Raw genomic sequence first — 12,232 nt, forward strand, 5'->3', positions numbered from 1 at the left:
GAGACGCCTCGCAGCACGGGATTAGATCTCCACCGGCCCAAAACCAGATGAGTAAATAATCTCCAACACATACATAATAGTAAAATATGATAAAGTAATTAGAATTTGATGAGTTTGAATGTTCATTGCCTTTGTTTTTAACGTGATTGATGTAATCGTAAGATTCCATCATTTAATTTTTAATTGTGGCTGTGTTTAACATCTGGCTGAGAAAATGCCTGAAAATGGAACCATCCATTCTCCGCGAGCTGGTCTGAGCTGCTCCGGCACCCCCTCGCCCCTGCCACCCTCCACTCCTGATCATCCCTGGTTCTTAATCCTATAATCACAGAACCAGAAACTTGACTGGTTTCTCAGGCCTGTGAAACCACTCACTGTAGAGCCAGGCAGCAGCCCCCCACTGCCTACCTCGGTCACCACCCCTCTCCCTGCCAGTGCAGTATTTGACACTTTCCATTTATTTTTCAATTCCATTATCATCAGAAATGATGATTAAATTTCCAGTGCAAATACCACTTTACCAAGCTGAATTAATCTCAGGGTGGGGGGGGTGGGGAGTCTTGGGGGTTTTGTTGAGCTTCGTTGAGCAGTTAACTCTTTCATCCTCACTGAGGCCACCAGAGACAGAACCCTGGGATGGGGGAGGCTCTCTGGAAGTCCCCATGTGGAAGCTTCTTGGTGGCCACCTGACCCCCTTGCCTTCTCATAGCCCCTGGTGGTGGGAATCTCTCTCTCCTCCCGTCCTTCTCCTCCCTCCCAGGGCCCTGTGTGCACCCAGAAAGTCCTCTAATGGATGAGAGTCTCCTGGCCTGCCTCCTGGTCTGTGGTAGAGCAGAGTGCTGAGATGGCATTTTGGTTATTTTCCCTCCTACCACCCAGGTGTGTGAGTAGGGACTGGTGGGCACCTCGAGGGGGCTGGGGAGCACGCAGGCTGTTCACCAACAGATTCATGGCCATGGAGTAGATACACCTTCAGGGAAGAGATCAGAATCCCCGGATGAGTCAGTCTCGTCTTTGGACTCCAAAATGAATTTGAATTTCGGTCCTGAAGGTTCCTGACCTTGGGTGCGAGTGCTGGCCAAGGCTCTTGGCAGAGCAGCCGGGTCTGAGCCTGTATCCTCTGAAGCCTGCCCTCTCGCGACTGGCTGTTTAGCACTTGTTAATAGATCTAATTTTTTGGCATTGATCTTCTCATCTAGAATATATTTGGGAGAAATAAAGTAATCATCAAAAAACCTTAAATGAATTACAGTCTTATCAAGAGAAGACTAACAACCCACTTAAAGCATGGACTACAAGGGAGATAAAGACCCGGTGTTCAGGGAGCCCACGAGGGCAGGGAGAGGGACTCTGGGTGCTGCGGAACTCACCCCATCCTGGGTCAGCTTCTCTGCTGGGTGAGGCAGCATGTTCCCGTTCCTGTCACCACCCCAGCTCTGCCCCATGGGTGTTGGGAGTCATTCTACCCTCTTAGGAGGTGACAGTTTTGCCTTGGAGAAGTGGGGAGGGGGTCCCACTCTTCCCTCAACCTTCCCACGCCAACCTCCCTTCTGCCTCTTATTTCATGGACCCCCCATCAAGCTGGGGAATGAGCCGTGGAGACACTTGGGGAGATTTTCCCACAGAGAAGGGATGGCCAGAGCCAGGCAGACAGGGCCTCTGGGGGAGCTGACAGGGTTTCTGGAAAGATGGCGGTGCAGGACTGAACCACCCGGTTGTAGAGCAAGAACTGGATTAGAATGGCTTTAACTAGTAACCAGGGCCCAGTGTTCCCCAAACCATGGGCTGCACAGTGACTTCCAGAGCCAGCTGGTGGCTGGACAGGGGCTGCTCATACGCTTCCTGCTCTGGGGAAGGGTTGGCACAGGGACCTAAGCCTGGACCAGAAAGAGAAGACAGAGCCCCATTTACAGAGCTTCTTACAGGAGTTGAGGCATCAAATCCAAGGTCCCCCCTGAACTTGATCTCACTTCGGGGAAAGTAGGTATGACTGTGCAGGTTTTCAGAGAAGGCTGGGGAGTGGGATTACAGAATGAGTGTAGGGGAGGAGGGACTGGGAGGGGAAGCTGGGACTCCAGAGCTTCTGAGACTTGGCTCCCCTGCCCTGGCGTCTCATGCAGGTGCGTTTCTGACCCAGGAGGGCTGGTGTGGCTGACGACAACATCGTGTCCATGCACCTACTTATCTGTCTTGTACAACTACGAGCTGAGTGTCAGGGAGACCAGTCCCTGCTCTCGCCAAGCTCAGAGGCAAATGAACATATAAATAAATTTTCTAGTTTATGAAGGGGAAAACTGAGTTCCAAAGGAAGTAAATATTTATTACTTGTAGGAGAGGGAAATAGGATTCTGAGAAGCTGGGTTAATTGGCTTGAGCCTCCCATCTAGTAAGTAAGAGCAGCATGAGAGGAAAAGTAAAGTATCCTGTCCGGGGCTCTGCTGTCACGGAAGCAACGTGCCCCCCGCTGCCCACGCCCTGCTGCTCTCACAAGACTGTTTAGGTGAAATAAGGTCCTCCCTGTCCTTGTTTCCTGATCACTTCCCTAAGGGTGGGGTGGGACAGCCCAGGCTGGGCCCAGTTCTAAGGTTGACTTTAGGGGTGAAGTCACAAAGCCAGGGGCCGGGAAAAATTCTTTCCAGAGATCCAGAGGGAAGCATGCTGCTTGGGCTGGAGGAGCGTTCCCTGGTATAGTCAGGAGGAAACAGGCCTAAGCACTGGGGACACTAACTCTGTGAGCAAGGCAGAGAGGCTGGAGATGGACCATCCAAGGGAAACAGGACCCAGCTTGGGCCCCGCAGCTCTAGGCAACATCTAGGGGGGCCTTCCAAGGGATGCCGCAGAGCCCAGCATCATCCCTTCCTGCTCACCGTTGCAGACCCAGCAGTGCTCAGATGGGGCTGCGAGTGCTTGCTTGGCAAAGGCCACCTTGCCCATGAGTCACCATGACCCATGTCCCCATGTCCCCATGTCCTAGAGCTAGCTATTCCTGCCATCCTCTTCATCCTCTTCGAGCACCAGCCTTAATAAGCCCATTGACAGGCACCGCCTCCTGGTTACCAGGATTTCAGGAAAGGAGTTTTCTATATAATCTTCCTATAATGAAAGCATAAAACCCTTTCATCCATACCGGCCAGGAGGTTCTAGGAAGGAAGGCTTCAGGGAGAAGGTGAGCCCTGAGTCCACCCTTGATTTCAGGCTTACGGAGGAAAATGGGGCAGGTGTTTTAGACCCAGGCCTGTCATGTGCAAGCTCCGTGCAAATGGCAGGGAGGAGGCCACCAGCCTACAGGTCTCTGAAGGCCAGGCTGTGAAATCCCAGCCTAAGTGAACTGTCTGAAGAGCCTACCAGCTTAGGGACCAGGAGGAAGAGAATTCAGCTTACATGGAACATGTTTGTCACACGTGTTTGTCTTCAGCTGGTTTTTTTCAGCTCAGGGTTCTGCCCCGGGACCTAGGCTTCAAGCAATCCATTCCTCTGGCCCCAGTAACTGACGCAGGGATGGGACCACCCAGAGTCCCTGAGATGCAATGAGACCTTCCCTGAAGCTTGCGAGAAAGAACTCTGGCCATCCTCTGCCACTACCCTTGAACCTGGAAGTCGTTCGTTGTCTAGCGTTGTTGCCAACATGTCATGTGGAGCCTGAGCATGAGCAGAAGAGAAACGGGGAAAACCCCGGCCAGGCAGGCATGACTGGGGACCCCTTTAAGCCATGATTGAGCCCAATCTTGATCCCGAAAGTTTTCTTATGAACAGTGAATTCCTTTTTTTGCTTAGCATTGTCTGGACTGACTTTTCTGCCACGTGAACTAGAAGAGTTGCCCAGATCCATGCAAGGACCTCAAGGAGAAAAGTTGAGGATAAGGAGGCCAGTATGTCTTTGCTCACTTTCTTCCTTCTCTCTGCTAGCCAGGTTCTTTGCTCACTTGTGACCCATCATCGCAGGGCGATCGGCCAAGATGGATTTACAGCTCATTGATTTTGCGTCCTCATTCTACACTGAAGTTCTCAAGGAGAGAATCTGGTTTGCCCAGCCTGGGTGAGGTGTCCATTCCCATTCTGTTAATTAGTTGTGGGGGATGGGAGGGCAGCTGACAGGCTTTGGGGCTGAGCAAGGACAGCTTCCCAGGAAAATGTAATGGGCATTTCTAAGCAAATGTGAACCACTGTCCCTGTTTTCCAAAGGAAGGAACTCATGCCCAAAGAAGCAAAGTGACTTGCCCAAGGTCACAGAACTGGTAGGTCACAGAATCCAGATTCATATTTTGTTCTGCTGGACTCCAAACTCCACGGTCTTTCCATACCCCGGCCCCACAAGGTTTTCTTGGAAGCCCTTCTGTTTCCTACTCTCATTCACCCATTTCTGCAGGGAGGTGAAGGCAGGACCTAGGAGAGGGTGCGCACCCAGCCTGGCTGGGGAGGGTGGCTGTAGCTTTCCCCTGGAGGCAGGCCCGGACAGTGGGCAGGCTCCAGTGCCACAAGCAATTCTTCCTGACCACGGTGCTTTTTACGCAAACAGCTCTCTGAATATGTACATTTTTGCTCGAGCCCAGTACCCAACACTGAAATCTTTGCCTGAAGCACCCCGACCTCCACAAACCAGTTTGGATCACGCTGAATCCCATGATGGACACAAAGTCTGGAGCCAAGTGGCCTCCTGCAGACATGGTGCGGTGACCGGTGGTCACACAGGCCTCTCGGAACCGGGGCTGGCCTTTCACATGTGTCTACACATTCCCGACCTCCGGTGCTAGAGATGATGTCTGACATTCACTGGCTGGATAAACAGGGTGATTCCAGGTGAACAACAGGCAGGAAGGGATCAGGAAGGGGACAGCTGTGTGGGGCAGTGCCTGGAGGTAACTGAAAAGCACATTCCTACAGACAGGGCAGTGGGAGGGAGGGGATGGGTGTGGGTCCCCTTCAGGAGTCCCTAAGGTCAGGTGGGTGGCCTTGAGGTGGTGACTTAACCTCTCAGATCCCCAGTTTCCCCACCTAGAAGGCAGAGCTGGGGAGTCCCCCCACCCCCACCCCCTCACAGGGGCTGCCAGAGTCCCAGGGGAGGGGAAGCTCTCCGAAGAGCCGGCTCCCAGGAGATACTTGGGAGGAAGTGGTTGGACCTTGAGCTGGGTGCACAGATGACATGCTGAGCTGGGTGGGAGGTGATGTGGGGCCCAGCTTCCGACCCTCACAGTCCCATCGCCCACTGTCTGAGGGGGCTCTGGGCACAATGGCACTGTAGGAGGGTGGGTCCTCATGGGGTTGCCTCCAGCGTGGAGCAGCAGCATTTGGACGAGGCTTTCCTCCCACAACGGGAGGAAGGCCCAGCTCCAGGGGATCAGGAAATAGACTTGGCATTTAGAGAGACGGGGGTGGTGACAGTGGGCCAGAAGGGTCCTCCAGGCCTTCCAGAATCAAGACAGACAGAGCAGTGGTGTCCCACCGTGGGGGCTGGGAATGGGGAGATCCTGACTCAGGGTGAGGAGAGGCACCCATGAGGAGAGGCACCCAAAGGAGCAGTGCCCGAGCTCACACCTCTGCCCTGGCATGGAGATCAGGGCAGCAGATACCACATTGTGCCTCCATTTCCCCTCTGCATCCATGGTGGCAGGGCCTGTGGACGGAAGAGCTGAGAGATACTGGAGCAGAATGGGGGCGCCCGGTGTAATGCAGACTTGGGGAGACAGCCAGGATTCTCCGGGAGGGCTGCTTAGATTTGTCTCTTTCAAGAATCCCAAAGGGAAGGAGAAAGTCCTGGGGGGACTGGGGAGGAAACACGTCTAATCCTGGGGGATACCTTGATGGGGTAGAAGGAGCAGCTGGACTCAGAATGGGGATATCTGTACTCTGACCCAGCTCAGCCTCCAGACCACTGTGTGACTTGGGTAAGTCCCTCAGCCTCTCTGGGCTTAGTCTGAGCATCTGCCAAACAAGGTCGTTTGTGAGACGGCTCCCACATTAAGCCTTGACTTTCGGGGTTCTGTGTGGTTGCCTGTCTGCCCCCAGCTTTAAATCTGAGTGGTAGCCCCCGACTCAAACCTGCCTCAGCCAGAGGAAGGCAAGTCAGCCCCTGGAAGCCACCGTGCCACCATGCTGACACAGCAGCCCTTCTGGTCACCGCATGAGGCCAGGCCAGGCGGGAACAGGGCTGCTCGATTCATTAGAGTCTGAGGATCCTGCGCTCTCGCCCTTGGAAATGCCATTATGGGGTGGTTTCTGCAGCTTCCTTTCTGTGGAAGGGAGGAGAACAGAGAGATGGGGCAGCAGGAGATGAGTCTGACTCACACCCCGGGGGCGGGGGGGGGTAGGGGAGAAGCTGAGGCAGAGAAGTTTTGTGCTGGTCTCAGCTTGGAGACTTAGGTGCTGGTGGGGAGGCAGCCATTAGGCTCTTTCATTTCCTGTGACGGGAACCTCAGGGCCACCTGGCTGGGGCTCAGAAGGGACTGGCTGGGTTATACAAATGGGAGAGCTCAGAGACAGGTCAGTCTTCAGGAGCAGCTTGATTCAGGGACTCAAATGATCCCACCAGGACCTGTTTCTTCTTTCTTCATCTTTTAGCATCTCTCCTCTATGCAAGACCACCTTCAACCCCCCACCCTAGTGACCAGAAGTTTTCCATCCAGACTGGAGTCGAGTAGAGAAGAAAAAAATTCTCTCCCTCAAGGTTAATCAAATGTCCTGGGCCATTGGACTAAGAGACAGGAGCTTCCACTCCTGCACCATCAGAAATCACCAGGGGCTGGAATGTGCTGACCAGTCTTAGGCCGATAGCATCCATCTCCTGAGTGAGGTTCATCATACCCAAGCACAGGGCTGAGAATGGGAAGGGTCCATCTTTATCCAGAAAAGAATGAAAGCTAATGAGGCCACCAAAACCCAGAGATGTCTTCTAATAAGTTAGGGGTGAAGGGGAATAAAAGCATATTAACAGGAACAAAAATAAAAGGGAAAAGTGCAAATAGTTATGCAGTAGGGCTGATCTCATCTTGTTTTTCCAGTAGTCCCGGAGTATTGGAGCTACTATTATCCTAGGTATAGAATCCCAGGCTTTTAGAGTTGAAGGGGTCTTCAAAACCCTTGGCCGAACCCTTCTTTATTTTCAAAGGCAAGGCAACAGAGACCCAGAGGGCTTGAGTAACTGTCTCAAGGTCACAGAGCCTAGGGAAGATGGTGGTGTTGGAAGCCCCTGAGATGGTTCTCTCCCACTAGACCAAAGAAAAAACAAAGTGCTGGCAGAATCCATCTGATGTAATGATTTTGGAAGTCTGCTGTCCTTTAGAAGGCTCCCAACTTCCCCTAGAGGAAGTCTTTGCCAATAAGCCTTAGTTAATTTTGCTTAATTTCAGCTCTTGGCTTGGTAGTGGCTACCCAGCCCCCAGGCCCGGCCCCATGCAGGTGGTGCTCTTGGAGCAGCTCGCATGCAGATTGTGGGAGTGACAGTGGTACTAGGACTATCCTCCAAATATCCAGATCTGTGCCCTGGTGGTTGATATATGTGCTGGTGACTATGGGGGTACAGACATGGAGGTGAGCAGCTACCGGTGTGACTCCCATCACCAGGGTGGCCAGCCTCCCATCCTCTGGCTGAAGGGACTCCAGGCCATCTAAAAGCCTGGTGCATTTTCCCCCCTTAATCTTTCTCTTTTTCTTCTTTTTGGAGCCAGATATTTAAGGACAAGGACATTCTGAAGCAACACATATACAGAGGAATTCAGAAAGTTACTGTCCATGTCCAGGTGAAGGCATGGCCTCAGGCAAGGCCTGAGAAGACCTTAAGTTTATACCTCAGGCTTATCCCTGGCACAGAGACAGTCTGTAAAAATCCATCAAACAAACAAAACCCCCCAGCGAACCCTGGAGAAGGGGTAGGAAGACTCTAGTTGCTGAAGTTACCATAGTGTAAGATTCAAATATTTAGTTTTCAACAACAGAAACACAAAGCACACCAAGGAGCTAAAAAGGATGGTCCATTCAAATGGGGAAAAAAAAAATAAACGAAAGCTGTTCTTGAGAAAGACCAGATGGCAGATTTACTAGACAATGGCCTTTAAATGACTATCATAGAGCTGGTGAAGAAATACAGGCAGGTGGGTAGAAACTCAAGAAGATGATATATGAATAACAGGGAAATAGCAATAAATAATTAGAAAACGTAAACATAAATACATATTTATACAAAATATGCAAAATAAATACAATACAACAAATACAAAAATAAAACACAAACATACATAAAAATACATCAAAAAGAAATTCTAGAGCTGAAAAGTATAACATCATTGAAATGAAAAAATCCCTGGAGGGATACTGAAGCAAATTTGAGCAGTCAGAAGAATCAGTGAATTTGAAGATAGGATAGGAATTAATGGGTGTGAGGAACAGAAGGAAAGAGATTTTTAAAGAGGTGAAATGGCCCAGTGGACCAGAGGGACACCAGCAAGAGAACCAACATACATATTTTGCGAGCACTGCAACTTTGGTTTAACTCTATCTTTTGTTCTGTCAGCAATGCGAGAGATTAATGCACTCAATTAGTCTGTGTTTTTGGACACACAAAGAACAAAGATGTACTTTTGTGACATCAGTAACTGAAAGGCAGTGTGGATGGAGTTTTACAGTGCAGGGTTTTGTATAGTATTGAAGCCACACTGGTATGCATTCCAAAGAGAGTGTTACAACTTTAGGGTGTTAGCAGTGGTCCCCATGGTAACCATGAACAAAATAGCTACAGCATACACACAAAAGGAAATGAGAAGAAACCAAACGTTTCACTACAAAAAATTAACTATGCACAGAAGAAGACAGCAGCACAGGAACTGAGGAGCAATGAGACTATCAGGCATATAAAATACAAAAAACAAAATAACAGAATTAAGTCCCTTCTTATCACTAATTACATTAAATGTAGATGGATTAAACTCTCCACTCAAAAGACAGAGACTGGCAGAATGGATAAAAACACGGGATCCAACCATATGCTGTCTCCAAGAGACTCACTTTGGACTCAGATAGGATGAAAGTGAAAAGATGGACAAAGATATTCAGTGCAAATAGCAAATGAGAAGACAGCAAGGATGGCTATAATATCAGACTTGAAATCAAAATAGACTTTAACTTAAGGTCACACAGCCCAGTAGTGAGAGAGAGAGGTAGTCCTGGAGAGAACTTGTCCCAGCAGGCTTTCACCTGCTCAGAGACACTTTTGAATTAAAAATTACAGAGAATTCTCTGCAAGAGAAGCTTCACTCTCACTCACACCAGGCAGACCAGCCAGCATGGTCCACAGTCCATCTTGCCCTGGGCAAGCAGGAAAGGGGCTCCCTCATTACTTCCCTGGACCCTTCCATCCTTCCTCATGAGTGGACAGATGATGTCTCAGCAGATGTATCCAGCTGGGCCCTGCTGGAGACCTCTCCCAGGGGATCCTGGGGTTCCTTACACTCCTGACTGATAGCTGAACCCTACCTCATCCCCTGGACCTGCCTCACTACTGGTCTGAAAGCAACAATGGTAACTCCAAGAGTGTGAGAGATGATGAGGCCATTCGTGGTCATCCAGCCCAAACCCCATATGTTACAGGGGAAAACACAGAGGCCCAGGAGAGGAGGAGAATTCCAAGGGAACACTCTCCCCTCACACCCCTGGCCTCACTGCCTGCACCACAAGCCTTGGTACTCATGGCCCTGAGTGGGACCATCAACCATCCTGAAGTCAACACTTACACACTGACGACCCCTCCCCCCTGAACAGTGTCGCCCTTCACCACAAGGGGCACTCATCCACTGTCCTACTGAGACAGCGGAGGGTCAGACCGCAGCACAGGGCCAGTGGTGGTGGTGGGGTGTTGTCCAAGGTCATCTGCTGCCCTATCAGAGATAGCCCCTGTCTCCCCCATTTTCCCAGGACAGAAGCTGCAGAGTTTGTGGTATGTTTTCATCTCTTGTTCCTGGGAGGCTGGCGTTCTGGGAGTGCCACCCTGGTTACCGATGGGGGAAGAAGACTCAGGGAGGCCCGGCCCCTGCATCCTCGAAACTGGCCATCAGTAAAGAGGGCGGGGGCCTGGTTTCCTGGAGGTCAGCCTGCTGCCCTGCTCCCCCCACACTGTCGCTTTTTCAGAGAGGACGGCATTCTGCCAAGTAAGGGGAGCCTGGCCAACAGATGTAAGCAAATCTGGTTTGCTTCCTAATGGGGCGGGTGGGCCGGTGAAGACCCGGCAGCTGGAGGTGCCCTGGGGCCCGGTGTCCTCCTCTGTTTCCCCTGAGTGTCCTTAGTATGTGCGATCGCCCCTGACATCCCAGTGCAGCCGCCCCCGCTGGGCCACAGGGCCCCTCTCAGGACAGGCGGTTGCAGGGTCCATGGCGAGCCCTGCTGATGCCCCGTTTCAGGGCCCCAAGCTGTGTCACGGGACTGACTGTTGGGGGTGAGCATAAGGATTTTAAGCTGGGAAATTGGTGCCTGCAAACAAAACAGGGGTGGTGTCAGTGAGGAAGAAGAGGAGGGTGACTGTCAGTGGGCATCCCACTGTCTCTGGCTGGACACTGACAACTTCATTTTCTTGTCTGTTCCCTCCTTGCACCCACAGGGCTCAGATACTGTGGTTGGGCAGGGCATGTTGCCCCTTCACAGGGGCCCCACGTGACTGGTTTGTGGGGCCGGCCTGAGCCCCGACTCCCTGCCTCAGGGCACCCCACAGCTCCCCAGCTCTGTGCTGCTGTCCCCCGCTTGCCAGCTCTCTCTGCCCCTGTCCAGCTCTCCTCCTTTCCAGTCCCTGGACCAGACAGGAGGGCATGTTTCTGCAGCCGGGAGAGGAACATCTCACCATGTTTAGTCCCAACACACATTCAGGCTGAACCACCTGCAATGAGTCTGCTACCGGAAATCCAAACCACTCCCCCATTTGATACTCCCTCTCTTGAGTCCTATTAGTGGGATGTTCCCCAGGGTCTCCTTAGCGGATGACATTAGAGCAGCATCTGCCAACATTCAAAATGTACATACCCTTTGTCCCAGCAAGTTCACTTCTGGGAGTCATTCATTCTGAAATACTCAAGGGTGTGTATTCATGTCTGTAAGGATGTCCACATTATTTGTAAAAATCTAAGAGCAAAAATTTGAGATAATCTAATATTCAATCCATCTCTGGATTGATTCATCGATCCAAAATGAGTGTAGTCCCTGTGCACTGGCTCAGGAAGCTATACGTCATATATTTTTGAATAAAAAAACACTTTATGAAAAATATGAATCACCTGCTGCTACTTTACATAAAAATCAGATGTGCACAGCTAACCTTCTTGAAGGCTGAGCACTGGTACTGGGGGACCCATGGGGATATCCTTTATGGATCTGAGATCCTCTGACAGCATGAACTATCTAAGGCCACTGGGCACAGAGTTACCTTTCCTCTCAGTTGCTCAAGGGTGTCAACCGCCATCCCTTCTTCTCCCCCACAGCCTGAATTTTGCCTCTCCACGAGAGCATTCGTGTCGATGTACAATACTGTGTTATGTCTCTAATCTCGAAACAGTGAAGTCAGAAACAAAACTAACCCTCTTCTGTGACTTAAGCTTCCTTTTATAGTAAAATACCTCAAGAGCCACCATCTTTGCCATCTCTAACTTTTCGCTCTCAACCCAGACTTTACTCCCTCGCTTCCACCTCAGCTGCTCTTGTCCAGCTCACTAGCGATCTCCGTACTGGGCTAAGGAGCCACTCTCAGTGACACTTGGTCTATGGGCACTTGGCATAGCTGCTGACTTCTCTTGAAATCTTGCCTGGCTTTCCTTCTCCCTCCCCAGGTGCTCCTCTTCAGTCTCCTTTGTTGGTTCCTTCTTGGTCCCTTGACCTGTATGTAGACTTTGTCCTGTTCCTGGCTCTGTCCTTTGCTCTCTTCTCCTAATCCCCTCTTCCCTTCTTGGGGACCTCACCAGACTCCCTCTACCTCCACATGCCCTTGGTAGGCTGATGGTTTGCAAATTGAACTCTGAGCTTGGCCTGTCCCTGAACTCCAGGCTGGTGCGTCCACCACCATTCGGCGTCTCCCCTGCGTGTCCAGCAGCATCTCATAATTCACATGTCCCCAACTGATGTCTCATTTCCTCGGCCTGTTCCTCCCTTGTCTCAGTGCAAGCAATGCCATCCATCCTCCCAGTGCTTAGGCCAGAAACCTTTGGTCAGTCTGGACCCCTCAAGTCCTCTCGCACCTGTGTCACATCTGTCCACAAACCTGCTGGCC

Source organism: Lutra lutra, chromosome 4 (assembly GCF_902655055.1).
Source record: "Lutra lutra chromosome 4, mLutLut1.2, whole genome shotgun sequence".
Classification (NCBI taxonomy): Eukaryota; Metazoa; Chordata; class Mammalia; order Carnivora; family Mustelidae; genus Lutra; species Lutra lutra.